A 20,203-nucleotide genomic window follows, 5' to 3' on the forward strand; every position below is an offset into this window, starting at 1 on the left:
CCTCCAGCGCTTTTCCTTGGGATAATTCCTAAACCCAAGCAGATTTAAATGACCAGTGTTAGGGTTAGGGTTAGGGTTACGCTTAGGTGTAGAGCTTTTTCAACCAGCAAGCTCTGAGCTCCAGGCACACGGCAGCTGCGAAAGGCATCCCAAGGGGAGCACAAAAGTGCCAGAAAATGGCTGCCTCCACACGTTTTCATTGGCACCATTGCTAAGCCTAGGCTGAATTACCTGCCTCCAGTCTCAGCTAGGGACATGGCTTTTTAAACCAGGAAGCCCTGAGCTCCAGGCACACGGCAGCTGTGAAAGGCATCCCAAGGGGAGTACAAAAGTGCAACAACATGGCAGCTTTCACAGCTTTTTCCTTGGCACCATCCCTATACCTAGGCTGATTTATCTGCCTAGGGTTGTGGTTAGCGTTCAGCCTAGGACTAGGATTTTTTTAACCAGGAAGCCCTGAGTTCCAGGCTTACTGCAGCTGCCAAAGGCATCCCAAAGGGAGTGCAGATGTACCACAACATGGCAGCTTTCACAGCTTTTTTCTTTAGGAAGAACCTTAATACCCGGCTGATTTACCTTCCTAGGGTTACTGTTAGGCTTAGGCCTAGGACTTTGAAAACCAGGAAGCCCTGTGCTCCAGGCACACTGCAGCTGTTCAAGGCATCCCAAGGGGAGCGCAAAAGTGACACAACTTGGCTGCCTCCACTGCTATTTCCATGAGACCATCCCCAACCATAGGCTGATTTTCCTTCCTAGCGTTGAGGTTTGAGTTACGCCTAGGGTTAGTGTTCTTTTAACCAGAAAGCCCTGAGTTCCAAGAACACAGCAGCTGCCAAGGACTACCCAAGAAGAGCGCAAAAGTACCACAACATGCCTGCCTCCACAGCTTTTTCCTTGGGGACATCCCTAATTCCTGGCTGATTTGCCTTTCTCGTCTTAGGGTTGGCGTTAGGCCTAGGGCTAGGATTTTTAAAATCAGGAAGCCCAGACCTCCAGGCACACTGGAGCTGTGAAAGGCATCCAAAAGGGAGTGCAAAAGTGCCACAACATGGCTGCTTTCACGGCTTTTTCCTTGGCAAGAAGCCTAACACCAGGCTGATTTACCTTCCCAGGGTTAGTGTTAGGCTTAGGCCTAGGGCTAGGATTTTTAAAACTAGGAAGCCCTGTGCTCCAGGCACACTGCAGCTGTTCAAGGCATCCCAAGAGGGCTGGAAAAGTGACACAACTTGGCTGCCTCTGCTGCTCTTCTCATGAGTCCATCCCGAACCATAGGCTGATTTTCCTTCCTAGCGTTGAGGTTTGAGTTATGCCTAAGGTTAGGGTTTTTTTAACCAGAAAGCCCTGAGTTCCAAGAACACAGCAGCTGCGAAGGACTACCCAAGAGGAGCGCAAAAGTGCCACAACATGGCTGCCTCCAGCGCTTTTTCCTTGGGACCATCATGGACCCTAGGCTGATTTACTTGCCTCCAGTTGCAGCTATGGTCACGCCAAGGGATAGGGTTTTTAAATCAGTAAACCCTGAGCTCCAGACCCAGTGCAGCTGCGAAAGGCTTCCCAAGGGCAGCCAAAAATTGCCTCAACATGCTCCCTCCAGCGCTTTTTTCCTTGGGAACATCCCTATACCTAGGCTGATTTATCTGCCTAGGGTTAGGGTTAGGGTTCAGCCTAGGGATGGGATTTTTTAAAACAGGAAGCCCTGAGTTCCAGGGACACTGCAGGAGCCAAAGGCATCCCAAGGGGAAAGCAAATGTGCCACAACTTGGCTGTGTCCAGAGCTTTTTCCTTGGGACCATCCCGAAACGAAGGCTGATTTAGAAGCCTCCAGTTAGGGCTAAAGTTGTGGTTATTTAAACCAGGAAGCCCTGTGCTCCAAGCACACTGCAGCTGTGAAAGGCCTCCCAAGGGAAGCACAAAAGTGCCACAACATGGCTGTCTCCACAGCTTTTTCCTTGGGATAATTCCTATACCCAAGCAGATTTAAATGACCAGTGTTAGGGTTAGGGTTACGCTTAGGTGTAGAGCTTTTTAAACCAGGAAGCCCTGAGCTCCAGGCACATGGCAGCTGTGAAAGGCATCCCAAGGGGAGTACAAAAGTGCAACAACATGGCAGCTTTCACAGCTTTTTCCTTGGCACCATCCCTATACCTAGGCTGATTTATCTGCCTAGGGTTAGGGTTAGCGTTCAGCCTAGGACTAGGATTTTTTTAACCAGGAAGCCCTGAGTTCCAGGCTTACTGCAGCTGCCAAAGGCATCCCAAAGGGAGCGCAGAAGTACCACAACATGGCAGCTTTCACAGCTTTTTCCTTAGGAAGAACCCTCATACCCGGCTGATTTACCTTCCTAGGGTTACTGTTAGGCTTAGGCCTAGGACTTTGAAAACCAGGAAGCCCTGTGCTCCAGGCACACTGCAGCTGTTCAAGGCATCCCAAGGGGAGCGCAAAAGTGACACAACTTGGCTGCCTCCACTGCTATTTCCATGAGACCATCCCCAACCATAGGCTGATTTTCCTTCCTAGCGTTGAGGTTTGAGTTAGGCCTAGGGTTAGTGTTCTTTTAACCAGAAAGCCCTGAGTTCCAAGAACACAGCAGCTGCCAAGGACTACCCAAGAAGAGCGCAAAAGTACCACAACATGCCTGCCTCCACAGCTTTTTCCTTGGGGACATCCCTAATTCCTGGCTGATTTGCCTTTCTCGTCTTAGGGTTGGCGTTAGGCCTAGGGCTAGGATTTTTAAAATCAGGAAGCCCAGACCTCCAGGCACACTGGAGCTGTGAAAGGCATCCAAAAGGGAGTGCAAAAGTGCCACAACATGGCTGCTTTCACGGCTTTTTCCTTGGCAAGAAGCCTAACACCAGGCTGATTTACCTTCCCAGGGTTAATGTTAGGCTTAGGCCTAGGGCTAGGATTTTTAAAACTAGGAAGCCCTTAGCTCCAGGCACACTGCAGCTGTTCAAGGCATCCCAAGAGGGCTGGAAAAGTGACACAACTTGGCTGCCTCTGCTGCTCTTCTCATGAGTCCATCCCGAACCATAGGCTGATTTTCCTTCCTAGGGTTAGGGTTAGAATTACGCCTAAGGTTGGGGTTTTTTTAACCAGAAAGCCCTGAGTTCCAAGAACACAGCAACTGCGAAGGACTACCCAAGAGGAGCACAAAAGTACCACAACATGCCTGCCTCCACAGCTTTTTCCTTGGGGACATCCCTAATTCCTGGCTGATTTGCCTTTCTCGTCTTAGGGTTGTGGTTAGGCAGGCCTAGTGCTAGGATTTTTAAAATCAGGAAGCCTAGACCTCCAGGCACACTGGAGCTGTGAAAGGCATCCAAAAGCGAGTGCAAAAGCGCCACAACATGGCTGCTTTCACAGCTTTTTCCTTAGGAAGAACCCTAATACCCTGCTGATTTAACCTTCCTAGGGTTAGTGTTAGGCTTAGGCCTAGCACTTTTAAAACCAGGAAGCCCTGTGCTCCAGGCACACTGCAGCTGTTCAAGGCATCCCAAGGGGAGCGCAAAAGTGACACAACTTGGCTGCCTCCACTGCTATTTCCATGAGTCCATCCCGAAGCATAGGCTGATTTTCCTTCCTAGCGTTGAGGTTTGAGTTAGGCCTAGGGTTACTGTTCTTTTAACCAGAAAGCCCTGAGTTCCAAGAACACAGCAGCTGCCAAGGACTACCCAAGAGGAGCGCAAAAGTGCCACAACATGGCTGCCTCCAGCGCTTTTTCCTTGGGACCATCATGGACCCTAGGCTGATTTACTTGCCTCCAGTTGCAGCTATGGTCACGCCAAGGGATAGGGTTTTTAAATCAGTAAACCCTGAGCTCCAGACCCAGTGCAGCTGCGAAAGGCTTCCCAAGGGCAGCCAAAAATTGCCTCAACATGCTCCCTCCAGTGCTTTTTTCCTTGGGAACATCCCTATACCTAGGCTGATTTATCTGCCTAGGGTTAGGGTTAGGGTTCAGCCTAGGGATGGGATTTTTTAAAACAGGAAGCCCTGAGTTCCAGGGGCACTGCAGGAGCCAAAGGCATCCCAAGGGGAAAGCAAATGTGCCACAACTTGGCTGTGTCCAGAGCTTTTTCCTTGGGACCATCCCGAAACGAAGGCTGATTTAGAAGCCTCCAGTTAGGGCTAAAGTTGTGGTTTTTAAAACCAGGAAGCCCTGTGCTCCAAGCACACTGCAGCTGTGAAAGGCATCCCAAGGGGAGCGCAAAAGTGCCACAACATGGCTGTCTCCACGGCTTTTTCCTTGGGATAATTCCTATACCCAAGCAGATTTAAATGACCAGTGTTAGGGTTAGGGTTAGGGTTACGCTTAGGTGTAGAGCTTTTTAAACCAGCAAGCCCTGAGCTCCAGGCACATCGCAGCTGCGAAAGGCATCCCAAGGGGAGCACAAAAGTGCCAGAAAATGGCTGCCTCCACACGTTTTCATTGGCACCATTGCTAAGCCTAGGCTGAATTACCTGCCTCCAGTCTCAGCTAGGGACATGGTTTTTTAAACCAGGAAGCCCTGAGCTCCAGGCACACGGCAGCTGTGAAAGGCATCCCAAGGGGAGTACAAAAGTGCAACGACATGACAGCTTTCACAGCTTTTTCCTTGGCACCATCCCTATACCTAGGCTGATTTATCTGCCTAGGGTTAGGGTTAGCGTTCAGCCTAGGGCTAGGATTTTTTTAACCAGGAAGCCCTGAGTTCCAGGCTTACTGCAGCTGCCAAAGGCATCCCAAAGGGAGCGCAGAAGTACCACAACATGGCAGCTTTCACAGCTGTTTGCTTAGGAAGAACCCTCATACCCGGCTGATTTACCTTCCTAGGGTTACTGTTAGGCTTAGGCCTAGGACTTTGAAAACCAGGAAGCCCTGTGCTCCAGGCACACTGCAGCTGTTCAAGGCATCCCAAGGGGAGCGCAAAAGTGACACAACTTGGCTGCCTCCGCTGCTATTTCCATGAGACCATCCCCAACAATAGGCTGATTTTCCTTCCTAGCGTTGAGGTTTGAGTTACGCCTAGAGTTAGTGTTCTTTTAACCAGAAAGCCCTGAGTTCCAAGAACACAGCAGCTGCGAAGGACTACCCAAGAGGAGCGCAAAAGTGCCACAACATGGCTGCCTCCAGCGCTTTTTCCTTGGGACCATCATGGACCCTAGGCTGATTTACTTGCCTCCAGTTGCAGCTATGGTCACGCCAAGGGATAGGGTTTTTAAATCAGTAAACCCTGAGCTCCAGACCCAGTGCAGCTGCGAAAGGCTTCCCAAGGGCAGCCAAAAATTGCCTCAACATGCTCCCTCCAGCGCTTTTTTCCTTGGGAACATCCCTATACCTAGGCTGATTTATCTGCCTAGGGTTAGGGTTAGGGTTCAGCCTAGGGATGGGATTTTTTAAAACAGGAAGCCCTGAGTTCCAGGGGCACTGCAGGAGCCAAAGGCATCCCAAGGGGAAAGCAAATGTGCCACAACTTGGCTGTGTCCAGAGCTTTTTCCTTGGGACCATCCCGAAACGAAGGCTGATTTAGAAGCCTCCAGTTAGGGCTAAAGTTGTGGTTTTTAAAACTAGGAAGCCCTGTGCTCCAAGCACACTGCAGCTGTGAAAGGCATCCCAAGGGGAGCGCAAAAGTGCCACAACATGGCTGTCTCCACAGCTTTTTCCTTGGGATAATTCCTAAACCCAAGCAGATTTAAATGACCAGTGTTAGGGTTAGGGTTAGGGTTACGCTTAGGTGTAGAGCTTTTTCAACCAGCAAGCTCTGAGCTCCAGGCACATGGCAGCTGCGAAAGGCATCCCAAGGGGAGCACAAAAGTGCCAGAAAATGGCTGCCTCCACACGTTTTCATTGGCACCATTGCTAAGCCTAGGCTGAATTACCTGCCTCCAGTCTCAGCTAGGGACATGGATTTTTAAACCAGGAAGCCCTGAGCTCCAGGCACACGGCAGCTGTGAAAGGCATCCAAAAGCGAGTGCAAAAGCGCCACAACATGGCTGCTTTCACACCTTTTTCCTTAGGAAGAACCCTCATACCCGGCTGATTTACCTTCCTAGGGTTACTGTTAGTCTTAGGCCTAGGACTTTGAAAACCAGGAAGCCCTGTGCTCCAGGCACACTGCAGCTGTTCAAGGCATCCCAAGGGGAGCGCGAAAGTGTCACAACTTGGCTGCCTCCACTGCTATTTCCATGAGACCATCCCCAACCATAGGCTGATTTTCCTTCCTAGCGTTGAGGTTTGAGTTAGGCCTAGGGTTAGTGTTCTTTTAACCAGAAAGCCCTGAGTTCCAAGAACACAGCAGCTGCGAAGGACTACCCAAGAAGAGCGCAAAAGTACCACAACATGCCTGCCTCCACAGCTTTTTCCTTGGGGACATCCCTAATTCCTGGCTGATTTGCCTTTCTCGTCTTAGGGTTGTGGTTAGGCAGGCCTAGTGCTAGGATTTTTAAAATCAGGAAGCCCAGACCTCCAGGCACACTGGAGCTGTGAAAGGCATCCAAAAGCGAGTGCAAAAGCGCCACAACATGGCTGCTTTCACAGCTTTTTCCTTAGGAAGAACCGTAATACCCGGCTGATTTAAACTTCCTAGGGTTAGTGTTAGGCTTAGGCCTAGCACTTTTAAAACCAGGAAGCCCTGTGCTCCAGGCACACTGCAGCTGTTCAAGGCATCCCAAGGGGAGCGCAAAAGTGACACAACTTGGCTGCCTCCACTGCTATTTCCATGAGACCATCCCCAACCATAGGCTGATTTTCCTTCCTAGCGTCGAGGTTTGAGATAGAAGGGTTAGTGTTCTTTTAACCAGAAAGCCCTGAGTTCCAAGAACACAGCAGCTGCGAAGGACTACCCAAGAAGAGCACAAAAGTACCACAACATGGCTGCGTCCACAGCTATTTCCTTGGGGACATCCCTAATTCCTGGCTGATTTGCCTTTCTCGTCGTCGGGTTGCTGTCAGGTAGTCCTTGTGCTAGGATTTTTAAAATCAGGAAGCCCAGACCTCCAGGCACACTGGAGCTGTGAAAGGCATCCAAAAGTGAGTGCAAAAGTGCCACGACATGGCTGCTTTCACAGCTTTTTCCTTGGCACCATCCCTATACCTAGGCTGATTTATCTGCCTAGGGTTAGGGTTAGGGTTCAGCCTAGGGCTAGGATTTTTTGAACCAGGCAGCCCTGAGTTCCAGGCTTACTGCCGCTGCCAAAGGCATCCCAAAGGGAGCGCAGAAGTACCACAACATGGCAGCTTTCACAGCTTTTTTCTTTAGGAAGAACCCTAATACCCGGCTGATTTACCTTCCTAGGGTTACTGTTAGGCTTAGGCCTAGGACTTTGAAAACCAGGAAGCCCTGTGCTCCAGGCACACTGCAGCTGTTCAAGGCATCCCAAGGGGAGCGTAAAAGTGTCACAACTTGGCTGCCTCCACTGCTATTTCCATGAGACCATCCCCAACCATAGGCTGATTTTCCTTCCTAGCGTTGAGGTTTGAGTTACGCCTAGGGTTAGTGTTCTTTTAACCAGAAAGCCCTGAGTTCCAAGAACACAGCAGCTGCGAAGGACTACCCAAGAAGAGCGCAAAAGTACCACAACATGCCTGCCTCCACAGCTTTTTCCTTGGGGACATCCCTAATTCCTGGCTGATTTGCCTTTCTCGTCTTAGGGTTGGCGTTAGGCCTAGTGCTAGGATTTTTAAAATCAGGAAGCCCAGACCTCCAGGCACACTGGAGCTGTGAAAGGCATCCAAAAGCGAGTGCAAAAGTGCCACAACATGGCTGCTTTCACGGCTTTTTCCTTGGCGAGAAGCCTAACACCAGGCTGATTTACCTTCCCAGGGTTAGTGTTAGGCTTAGGCCTAGGGCTAGGATTTTTAAAACTAGGAAGCCCTGTGCTCCAGGCACACTGCAGCTGTTCAAGGCATCCCAAGAGGGCTGGAAAAGTGACACAACTTGTCTGCCTCTGCTGCTCTTCTCATGAGTCCATCCCGAAGCATAGGCTGATTTTCCTTCCTAGCGTTGAGGTTTGAGTTATGCCTAAGGTTAGGGTTTTTTTAACCAGAAAGCCCTGAGTTCCAAGAACACAGCAGCTGAGAAGGACTACCCAAGAGGAGCGCAAAAGTGCCACAACATGGCTGCCTCCAGCGCTTTTTCCTTGGGACCATCATGGACCCTAGGCTGATTTACTTGCCTCCAGTTGCAGCTATGGTCACGCCAAGGGATAGGGTTTTTAAATCAGTAAACCCTGAGCTCCAGACCCAGTGCAGCTGCGAAAGGCTTCCCAAGGGCAGCCAAAAATTGCCTCAACATGCTCCCTCCAGCGCTTTTTTCCTTGGGAACATCCCTATACCTAGGCTGATTTATCTGCCTAGGGTTAGGGTTAGGGTTCAGCCTAGGGATGGGATTTTTTAAAACAGGAAGCCCTGAGTTCCAGGGGCACTGCAGGAGCCAAAGGCATCCCAAGGGGAAAGCAAATGTGCCACAACTTGGCTGTGTCCAGAGCTTTTTCCTTGAGACCATCCCGAAACGAAGGCTGATTTAGAAGCCTCCAGTTAGGGCTAAAGTTGTGGTTTTTAAAACCAGGAAGCCCTGTGCTCCAAGCACACTGCAGCTGTGAAAGGCATCCCAAGGGGAGCGCAAAAGTGCCACAACATGGCTGTCTCCACAGCTTTTTCCTTGGGATAATTCCTATACCCAAGCAGATTTAAATGACCAGTGTTAGGGTTAGGGTTAGGGTCACGCTTAGGTGTAGAGCTTTTTAAACCAGGAAGCCCTGAGCTCCAGGCACATGGCAGCTGTGAAAGGCATCCCAAGGGGAGTACAAAAGTGCAACAACATGGCAGCTTTCACCGCTTTTTCCTTGGCACCATCCCTATACCTAGGCTGATTTATCTGCCTAGGGTTAGGGTTAGCGTTCAGCCTAGGGCTAGGATTTTTTTAACCAGGAAGCCCTGAGTTCCAGGCATACTGCAGCTGCCAAAGGCATCCCAAAGGGAGCGCAGAAGTACCACAACATGGCAGCTTTCACAGCTTTTTCCTTAGGAAGAACCCTCATACCCGGCTGATTTACCTTCCCAGGGTTACTGTTAGGCTTAGGCCTAGGACTTTGAAAACCAGGAAGCCCTGTGCTCCAGGCACACTGCAGCTGTTCAAGGCATCCCAAGGGGAGCGCAAAAATGACACAACTTGGCTGCCTCCACTGCTATTTCCATGAGACCATCCCCAACCATAGGCTGATTTTCCTTCCTAGCGTTGAGGTTTGAGTTACGCCTAGGGTTAGTGTTCTTTTAACCAGAAAGCCCTGAGTTCCAAGAACACAGCAGCTGCCAAGGACTACCCAAGAAGAGCGCAAAAGTACCACAACATGCCTGCCTCCACAGCTTTTTCCTTGGGGACATCCCTAATTCCTGGCTGATTTGCCTTTCTCGTCTTAGGGTTGGCGTTAGGCCTAGGGCCAGGATTTTTAAAATCAGGAAGCCCAGACCTCCAGGCACACTGGAGCTGTGAAAGGCATCCAAAAGGGAGTGCAAAAGTGCCACAACATGGCTGCTTTCACGGCTTTTTCCTTGGCAAGAAGCCTAACACCAGGCTGATTTACCTTCCCAGGGTTAATGTTAGGCTTAGGCCTAGGGCTAGGATTTTTAAAACTAGGAAGCCCTTAGCTCCAGGCACACTGCAGCTGTTCAAGGCATCCCAAGAGGGCTGGAAAAGTGACACAACTTGGCTGCCTCTGCTGCTCTTCTCATGAGTCCATCCCGAACCATAGGCTGATTTTGCTTCCTAGGGTTAGGGTTAGAGTTACGCCTAAGGTTAGGGTTTTTTTAACCAGAAAGCCCTGAGTTCCAAGAACACAGCAACTGCGAAGGACTACCCAAGAGGAGCACAAAAGTACCACAACATGGCTGCGTCCACAGCTATTTCCTTGGGGACATCCCTAATTCCTGGCTGATTTGCCTTTCTCGTCTTAGGGTTGTGGTTAGGCAGGCCTAGTGCTAGGATTTTTAAAATCAGGAAGCCCAGACCTCCAGGCACACTGGAGCTGTGAAAGGCATCCAAAAGTGAGTGCAAAAGCGCCACAACATGGCTGCTTTCACAGCTTTTTCCTTAGGAATAACCCTCATACCCGGCTGATTTAACCTTCCCAGGGTTAGTGTTAGGCTTAGGCCTAGCACTTTTAAAACCAGGAAGCCCTGTGCTCCAGGCACACTGCAGCTGTTCAAGGCATCCCAAGGGGAGGGCAAAAGTGAAACAACTTGGCTGCCTCCACTGCTATTTCCATGAGACTATCCCGAACCATAGGCTGATTTTCCTTCCTAGCGTCGAGGTTTGAGTTAGGCCTAGGGTTAGTGTTCTTTTAACCAGAAAGCCCTGAGTTCCAAGAACACAGCAGCTGCGAAGGACTACCCAAGAAGAGCGCAAAAGTACCACAACATGGCTGCGTCCACAGCTATTTCCTTGGGGACATCCCTAATTCCTGGCTGATTTGCCTTTCTCGTCGTCGGGTTGGTGTTAGGTAGTCCTTGTGCTAGGATTTTTAAAATCAGGAAGCCCAGACCTCCAGGCACACTGGAGCTGTGAAAGGCATCCAAAAGGGAGTGCAAAAGTGCCACGACATGGCTGCTTTCACAGCTTTTTCCTTGGCACCATCCCTATACCTAGGCTGATTTATCTGCCTAGGGTTAGGGTTAGGGTTCAGCCTAGGGCTAGGATTTTTTGAACCAGGCAGCCCTGAGTTCCAGGCTTACTGCCGCTGCCAAAGGCATCCCAAAGGGAGCGCAGAAGTACCACAACATGGCAGCTTTCACAGCTTTTTTCTTTAGGAAGAACCCTAATACCCGGCTGATTTACCTTCCTAGGGTTACTGTTAGGCTTAGGCCTAGGACTTTGAAAACCAGGAAGCCCTGTGCTCCAGGCACACTGCAGCTGTTCAAGGCATCCCAAGGGGAGCGTAAAAGTGTCACAACTTGGCTGCCTCCACTGCTATTTCCATGAGACCAGCCCCAACCATAGGCAGATTTTCCTTCCTAGCGTTGAGGTTTGAGTTAGGCCTAGGGTTAGTGTTCTTTTAACCAGAAAGCCCTGAGTTCCAAGAACACAGCAGCTGCGAAGGACTACCCAAGAGGAGCGCAAAAGTACCACAACATGCCTGCCTCCACAGCTTTTTCCTTGGGGACATCCCTAATTCCTGGCTGATTTGCCTTTCTCGTCTTAGGGTTGGCGTTAGGCCTAGGGCTAGGATTTTTAAAATCAGGAAGCCCAGACCTCCAGGCACACTGGAGCTGTGAAAGGCATCCAAAAGGGAGTGCAAAAGTGCCACAACATGGCTGCTTTCACGGCTTTTTCCTTGGCAAGAAGCCTAACACCAGGCTGATTTACCTTCCCAGGGTTTGTGTTAGGCTTAGGCCTAGGGCTAGGATTTTTAAAACTAGGAAGCCCTGTGCTCCAGGCACACTGCAGCTGTTCAAGGCATCCCAAGAGGGCTGGAAAAGTGACACAACTTGGCTGCCTCTGCTGCTCTTCTCATGAGTCCATCCCGAAGCATAGGCTGATTTTCCTTCCTAGCGTTGAGGTTTGAGTTATGCCTAAGGTTAGGGTTTTTTTAACCAGAAAGCCCTGAGTTCCAAGAACACAGCAGCTGAGAAGGACTACCCAAGAGGAGCGCAAAAGTGCCACAACATGGCTGCCTCCAGCGCTTTTTCCTTGGGACCATCATGGACCCTAGGCTGATTTACTTGCCTCCAGTTGCAGCTATGGTCACGCCAAGGGATAGGGTTTTTAAATCAGTAAACCCTGAGCTCCAGACCCAGTGCAGCTGCGAAAGGCTTCCCAAGGGCAGCCAAAAATTGCCTCAACATGCTCCCTCCAGCGCTTTTTTCCTTGGGAACATCCCTATACCTAGGCTGATTTATCTGCCTAGGGTTAGGGTTCAGCCTAGGGATGGGATTTTTTAAAACAGGAAGCCCTGAGTTCCAGGGGCACTGCAGGAGCCAAAGGCATCCCAAGGGGAAAGCAAATGTGCCACAACTTGGCTGTGTCCAGAGCTTTTTCCTTGGGACCATCCCGAAACGAAGGCTGATTTAGAAGCCTCCAGTTAGGGCTAAAGTTGTGGTTTTTAAAACCAGGAAGCCCTGTGCTCCAAGCACACTGCAGCTGTGAAAGGCATCCCAAGGGAAGCACAAAAGTGCTACAACATGGCTGTCTCCACAGCTTTTTCCTTGGGATAATTCCTATACCCAAGCAGATTTAAATGACCAGTGTTAGGGTTAGGGTTAGGGTTACGCTTAGGTGTAGAGCTTTTTAAACCAGGAAGCCCTGAGCTCCAGGCACATGGCAGCTGTGAAAGGCATCCCAAGGGGAGTACAAAAGTGCAACAACATGGCAGCTTTCACCGCTTTTTCCTTGGCACCATCCCTATACCTAGGCTGATTTATCTGCCAAGGTTAGGGTTAGCGTTCAGCCTAGGACTAGGATTTTTTTAACCAGGAAGCCCTGAGTTCCAGGCTTACTGCAGCTGCCAAAGGCATCCCAAAGGGAGCGCAGAAGTACCACAACATGGCAGCTTTCACAGCTTTTTCCTTAGGAAGAACCCTCATACCCGGCTGATTTACCTTCCTAGGGTTACTGTTAGGCTTAGGCCTAGGACTTTGAAAACCAGGAAGCCCTGTGCTCCAGGCACACTGCAGCTGTTCAAGGCATCCCAAGGGGAGCGCAAAAGTGACACAACTTGGCTGCCTCCACTGCTATTTCCATGAGACCATCCCCAACCATAGGCTGATTTTCCTTCCTAGCGTTGAGGTTTGAGTTAGGCCTAGGGTTAGTGTTCTTTTAACCAGAAAGCCCTGAGTTCCAAGAACACAGCAGCTGCCAAGGACTACCCAAGAAGAGCGCAAAAGTACCACAACATGCCTGCCTCCACAGCTTTTTCCTTGGGGACATCCCTAATTCCTGGCTGATTTGCCTTTCTCGTCTTAGGGTTGGCGTTAGGCCTAGGGCTAGGATTTTTAAAATCAGGAAGCCCAGACCTCCAGGCACACTGGAGCTGTGAAAGGCATCCAAAAGGGAGTGCAAAAGTGCCACAACATGGCTGCTTTCACGGCTTTTTCCTTGGCAAGAAGCCTAACACCAGGCTGATTTACCTTCCCAGGGTTAGTGTTAGGCTTAGGCCTAGGGCTAGGATTTTTAAAACTAGGAAGCCCTGTGCTCCAGGCACACTGCAGCTGTTCAAGGCATCCCAAGAGGGCTGGAAAAGTGACACAACTTGTCTGCCTCTGCTGCTCTTCTCATGAGTCCATCCCGAAGCATAGGCTGATTTTCCTTCCTAGCGTTGAGGTTAGAGTTATGCCTAGGGTTAGGGTTTTTTTAACCAGAAAGCCCTGAGTTCCAAGAACACAGCAACTGCGAAGGACTACCCAAGAGGAGCGCAAAAGTGCCACAACATGGCTGCCTCCAGCGCTTTTTCCTTGGGACCATCATGGACCCTAGGCTGATTTACTTGCCTCCAGTTGCAGCTATGGTCACGCCAAGGGATAGGGTTTTTAAATCAGTAAACCCTGAGCTCCAGACCCAGTGCAGCTGCGAAAGGCTTCCCAAGGGCAGCCAAAAATTGCCTCAACATGCTCCCTCCAGAGCTTTTTTCCTTGGGAACATCCCTATACCTAGGCTGATTTATCTGCCTAGGGTTAGGGTTAGGGTTCAGCCTAGGGATGGGATTTTTTAAAACAGGAAGCCCTGAGTTCCAGGGGCACTGCAGGAGCCAAAGGCATCCCAAGGGGAAAGCAAATGTGCTACAACTTGGCTGTGTCCAGAGCTTTTTCCTTGGGACCATCCCGAAACGAAGGCTGATTTAGAAGCCTCCAGTTAGGGCTAAAGTTGTGGTTTTTAAAACCAGGAAGCCCTGTGCTCCAAGCACACTGCAGCTGTGAAAGGCCTCCCAAGGGAAGCACAAAAGTGCCACAACATGGCTGTCTCCACAGCTTTTTCCTTGGGATAATTCCTATACCCAAGCAGATTTAAATGACCAGTGTTAGGGTTAGGGTTAGGGTTACGCTTAGGTGTAGAGCTTTTTCAACCAGGAAGCCCTGAGCTCCAGGCACATCGCAGCTGCGAAAGGCATCCCAAGGGGAGCACAAAAGTGCCAGAAAATGGCTGCCTCCACACGTTTTCATTGGCACCATTGCTAAGCCTAGGCTGAATTACCTGCCTCCAGTCTCAGCTAGGGACATGGTTTTTTAAACCAGGAAGCCCTGAGCTCCAGGCACACGGCAGCTGTGAAAGGCATCCAAAAGCGAGTGCAAAAGCGCCACAACATGGCTGCTTTCACACCTTTTTCCTTAGGAAGAACCCTCATACCCGGCTGATTTACCTTCCTAGGGTTACTGTTAGGCTTAGGCCTAGGACTTTGAAAACCAGGAAGCCCTGTGCTCCAGGCACACTGCAGCTGTTCAAGGCATCCCAAGGGGAGCGCGAAAGTGTCACAACTTGGCTGCCTCCACTGCTATTTCCATGTGACCATCCGGAACCATAGGCTGATTTTCCTTCCTAGCGTTGAGGTTTGAGTTAGGCCTAGGGTTAGTGTTCTTTTAACCAGAAAGCCCTGAGTTCCAAGAACACAGCAGCTGCGAAGGACTACCCAAGAAGAGTGCAAAAGTACCACAACATGCCTGCCTCCACAGCTTTTTCCTTGGGGACATCCCTAATTCCTGGCTGATTTGCCTTTCTCGTCTTAGGGTTGGGGTTAGGCAGGCCTAGGGCTAGGATTTTTAAAATCAGGAAGCCCAGACCTACAGGCACACTGGAGCTGTGAAAGGCATCCAAAAGCGAGTGCAAAAGCGCCACAACATGGCTGCTTTCACAGCTTTTTCCTTAGGAAGAACCGTAATACCCGGCTGATTTAACCTTCCTAGGGTTAGTGTTAGGCTTAGGCCTAGCACTTTTAAAACCAGGAAGCCCTGTGCTCCAGGCACACTGCAGCTGTTCAAGGCATCCCAAGGGGAGCGCAAAAGTGACACAACTTGGCTGCCTCCACTGCTATTTCCATGAGACCATCCCCAACCATAGGCTGATTTTCCTTCCTAGCGTCGAGGTTTGAGATAGAAGGGTTAGTGTTCTTTTAACCAGAAAGCCCTGAGTTCCAAGAACACAGCAGCTGCGAAGGACTACCCAAGAAGAGCACAAAAGTACCACAACATGGCTGCGTCCACAGCTATTTCCTTGGGGACATCCCTAATTCCTGGCTGATTTGCCTTTCTCGTCGTCGGGTTGGTGTTAGGTAGTCCTTGTGCTAGGATTTTTAAAATCAGGAAGCCCAGACCTCCAGGCACACTGGAGCTGTGAAAGGCATCCAAAAGTGAGTGCAAAAGTGCCACGACATGGCTGCTTTCACAGCTTTTTCCTTGGCACCATCCCTATACCTAGGCTGATTTATCTGCCTAGGGTTAGGGTTAGCGTTCAGCCTAGGGCTAGGATTTTTTGAACCAGGCAGCCCTGAGTTCCAGGCTTACTGCCGCTGCCAAAGGCATCCCAAAGGGAGCGCAGAAGTACCACAACATGGCAGCTTTCACAGCTTTTTTCTTTAGGAAGAACCCTAATACCCGGCTGATTTACCTTCCTAGGGTTACTGTTAGGCTTAGGCCTCGGACTTTGAAAACCAGGAAGCCCTGTGCTCCAGGCACACTGCAGCTGTTCAAGGCATCCCAAGGGGAGCGTAAAAGTGTCACAACTTGGCTGCCTCCACTGCTATTTCCATGAGACCATCCCCAACCATAGGCTGATTTTCCTTCCTAGCGTTGAGGTTTGAGTTACGCCTAGGGTTAGTGTTCTTTTAACCAGAAAGCCCTGAGTTCCAAGAACACAGCAGCTGCCAAGGACTACCCAAGAAGAGCGCAAAAGTACCACAACATGCCTGCCTCCACAGCTTTTTCCTTGGGGACATCCCTAATTCCTGGCTGATTTGCCTTTCTCGTCTTAGGGTTGGCGTTAGGCCTAGGGCTAGGATTTTTAAAATCAGGAAGCCCAGACCTCCAGGCACACTGGAGCTGTGAAAGGCATCCAAAAGGGAGTGCAAAAGTGCCACAACATGGCTGCTTTCACGGCTTTTTCCTTGGCAAGAAGCCTAACACCAGGCTGATTTACCTTCCCAGGGTTAGTGTTAGGCTTAGGCCTAGGGCTAGGATTTTTAAAACTAGGAAGCCCTGTGCTCCAGGCACACTGCAGCTGTTCAAGGCATCCCAAGAGGGCTGGAAAAGTGACACAACTTGGCTGCCTCTGCTGCTCTTCTCATGAGTCCATCCCGAAGCATAGGCTGATTTTCCTTCCTAGCGTTGAGGTTTGAGTTATGCCTAGGGTTAGGGTTTTTTTAACCAGAAAGCCCTGAGTTCCAAGAACACAGCAGCTGAGAAGGTCTACCCAAGAGGAGCGCAAAAGTGCCACAACATGGCTGCCTCCAGCGCTTTTTCCTTGGGACCATCATGGACCCTAGGCTGATTTACTTGCCTCCAGTTGCAGCTATGGTCACGCCAAGGGATAGGGTTTTTAAATCAGTAAACCCTGAGCTCCAGACCCAGTGCAGCTGCGAAAGGCTTCCCAAGGGCAGCCAAAAATTGCCTCAACATGCTCCCTCCAGCGCTTTTTTCCTTGGGAACATCCCTATACCTAGGCTGATTTATCTGCCTAGGGTTAGGGTTCAGCCTAGGGATGGGATTTTTTAAAACAGGAAGCCCTGAGTTCCAGGGGCACTGCAGGAGCCAAAGGCATCCCAAGGGGAAAGCAAATGTGCCACAACTTGGCTGTGTCCAGAGCTTTTTCCTTGGGACCATCCCGAAACGAAGGCTGATTTAGAAGCCTCCAGTTAGGGCTAAAGTTGTGGTTTTTAAAACCAGGAAGCCCTGTGCTCCAAGCACACTGCAGCTGTGAAAGGCATCCCAAGGGAAGCACAAAAGTGCCACAACATGGCTGTCTCCACAGCTTTTTCCTTGGGATAATTCCTATACCCAAGCAGATTTAAATGACCAGTGTTAGGGTTAGGGTTAGGGTTACGCTTAGGTGTAGAGCTTTTTAAACCAGCAAGCTCTGAGCTCCAGGCACACGGCAGCTGCGAAAGGCATCCCAAGGGGAGCACAAAAGTGCCAGAAAATGGCTGCCTCCACACGTTTTCATTGGCACCATTGCTAAGCCTAGGCTGAATTACCTGCCTCCAGTCTCAGCTAGGGACATGGTTTTTGAAACCAGGAAGCCCTGAGCTCCAGGCACACAGCGGCTGTGAAAGGCATCCCAACGGGAGTACAAAAGTGCAACGACATGACAGCTTTCACAGCTTTTTCCTTGGCACCATCCCTATACCTAGGCTGATTTATCTGCCTAGGGTTAGGGTTAGCGTTCAGCCTAGGGCTAGGATTTTTTAACCAGGAAGCCCTGAGTTCCAGGCTTACTGCAGCTGCCAAACGCATCCCAAAGGGAGCGCAGAAGTACCACAACATGGCAGCTTTCACAGCTTTTTCCTTAGGAAGAACCCTCATACCCGGCTGATTTACCTTCCTAGGGTTACTGTAAGGCTTAGGCCTAGGACTTTGAAAACCAGGAAGCCCTGTGCTCCAGGCACACTGCAGCTGTTCAAGGCATCCCAAGGGGAGCGCAAAAGTGACACAACTTGGCTGCCTCTGCTGCTCTTCTCATGAGTCCATCCCGAAGCATAGGCTGATTTTCCTTCCTAGCGTTGAGGTTTGAGTTAGGCCTAGGGTTAGTGTTCTTTTAACCAGAAAGCCCTGAGTTCCAAGAACACAGCAGCTGCGAAGGACTACCCAAGAAGAGTGCAAAAGTACCACAACATGCCTGCCTCCACAGCTTTTTCCTTGGGGACATCCCTAATTCCTGGCTGATTTGCCTTTCTCGTCTTAGGGTTGGGGTTAGGCAGGCCTAGTGCTAGGATTTTTAAAATCAGGAAGCCCAGACCTCCAGGCACACTGGAGCTGTGAAAGGCATCCAAAAGCGAGTGCAAAAGCGCCACAACATGGCTGCTTTCACAGCTTTTTCCTTAGGAAGAACCGTAATACCCGGCTGATTTAACCTTCCTAGGGTTAGTGTTAGGCTTAGGCCTAGCACTTTTAAAACCAGGAAGCCCTGTGCTCCAGGCACACTGCAGCTGTTCAAGGCATCCCAAGGGGAGCGCAAAAGTGACACAACTTGGCTGCCTCCACTGCTATTTCCATGAGACCATCCCCAACCATAGGCTGATTTTCCTTCCTAGCGTCGAGGTTTGAGATAGAAGGGTTAGTGTTCTTTTAACCAGAAAGCCCTGAGTTCCAAGAACACAGCAGCTGCGAAGGACTACCCAAGAAGAGCACAAAAGTACCACAACATGGCTGCGTCCACAGCTATTTCCTTGGGGACATCCCTAATTCCTGGCTGATTTGCCTTTCTCGTCGTCGGGTTGGTGTTAGGTAGTCCTTGTGCTAGGATTTTTAAAATCAGGAAGCCCAGACCTCCAGGCACACTGGAGCTGTGAAAGGCATCCAAAAGTGAGTGCAAAAGTGCCACGACATGGCTGCTTTCACAGCTTTTTCCTTGGCACCATCCCTATACCTAGGCTGATTTATCTGCCTAGGGTTAGGGTTAGGGTTCAGCCTAGGGCTAGGATTTTTTGAACCAGGCAGCCCTGAGTTCCAGGCTTACTGCCGCTGCCAAAGGCATCCCAAAGGGAGCGCAGAAGTACCACAACATGGCAGCTTTCACAGCTTTTTTCTTTAGGAAGAACCCTAATACCCGGCTGATTTACCTTCCTAGGGTTACTGTTAGGCTTAGGCCTAGGACTTTGAAAACCAGGAAGCCCTGTGCTCCAGGCACACTGCAGCTGTTCAAGGCATCCCAAGGGGAGCGTAAAAGTGTCACAACTTGGCTGCCTCCACTGCTATTTCCATGAGACCATCCCCAACCATAGGCAGATTTTCCTTCCTAGCGTTGAGGTTTGAGTTACGCCTAGGGTTAGTGTTCTTTTAACCAGAAAGCCCTGAGTTCCAAGAACACAGCAGCTGCCAAGGACTACCCAAGAAGAGCGCAAAAGTACCACAACATGCCTGCCTCCACAGCTTTTTCCTTGGGGACATCCCTAATTCCTGGCTGATTTGCCTTTCTCGTCTTAGGGTTGGCGTTAGGCCTAGGGCTAGGATTTTTAAAATCAGGAAGCCCAGACCTCCAGGCACACTGGAGCTGTGAAAGGCATCCAAAAGGGAGTGCAAAAGTGCCACAACATGGCTGCTTTCACGGGTTTTTCCTTGGCAAGAAGCCTAACACCAGGCTGATTTACCTTCCCAGGGTTAGTGTTAGGCTTAGGCCTAGGGCTAGGATTTTTAAAACTAGGAAGCCCTGTGCTCCAGGCACACTGCAGCTGTTCAAGGCATCCCAAGAGGGCTGGAAAAGTGACACAACTTGGCTGCCTCTGCTGCTCTTCTCATGAGTCCATCCCGAAGCATAGGCTGATTTTCCTTCCTAGCGTTGAGGTTTGAGTTATGCCTAGGGTTAGGGTTTTTTTAACCAGAAAGCCCTGAGTTCCAAGAACACAGCAGCTGAGAAGGACTACCCAAGAGGAGCGCAAAAGTGCCACAACATGGCTGCCTCCAGCGCTTTTTCCTTGGGACCATCATGGACCCTAGGCTGATTTACTTGCCTTCAGTTGCAGCTATGGTCACGCCAAGGGATAGGGTTTTTAAATCAGTAAACCCTGAGCTCCAGACCCAGTGCAGCTGCAAAAGGCTTCCCAAGGGCAGCCAAAAATTGCCTCAACATGCTCCCTCCAGCGCTTTTTTCCTTGGGAACATCCCTATACCTAGGCTGATTTATCTGCCTAGGGTTAGGGTTCAGCCTAGGGATGGGATTTTTTAAAACAGGAAGCCCTGAGTTCCAGGGGCACTGCAGGAGCCAAAGGCATCCCAAGGGGAAAGCAAATGTGCCACAACTTGGCTGTGTCCAGAGCTTTTTCCTTGGGACCATCCCGAAACGAAGGCTGATTTAGAAGCCTCCAGTTAGGGCTAAAGTTGTGGTTTTTAAAACCAGGAAGCCCTGTGCTCCAAGCACACTGCAGCTGTGAAAGGCATCCCAAGGGAAGCACAAAAGTGCCACAACATGGCTGTCTCCACAGCTTTTTCCTTGGGATAATTCCTATACCCAAGCAGATTTAAATGACCAGTGTTAGGGTTAGGGTTAGGGTTACGCTTAGGTGTAGAGCTTTTTAAACCAGCAAGCTCTGAGCTCCA

Source organism: Melospiza georgiana, chromosome 16, assembly GCF_028018845.1.
Source record: "Melospiza georgiana isolate bMelGeo1 chromosome 16, bMelGeo1.pri, whole genome shotgun sequence".
Lineage (NCBI taxonomy): Eukaryota > Metazoa > Chordata > Aves > Passeriformes > Passerellidae > Melospiza > Melospiza georgiana.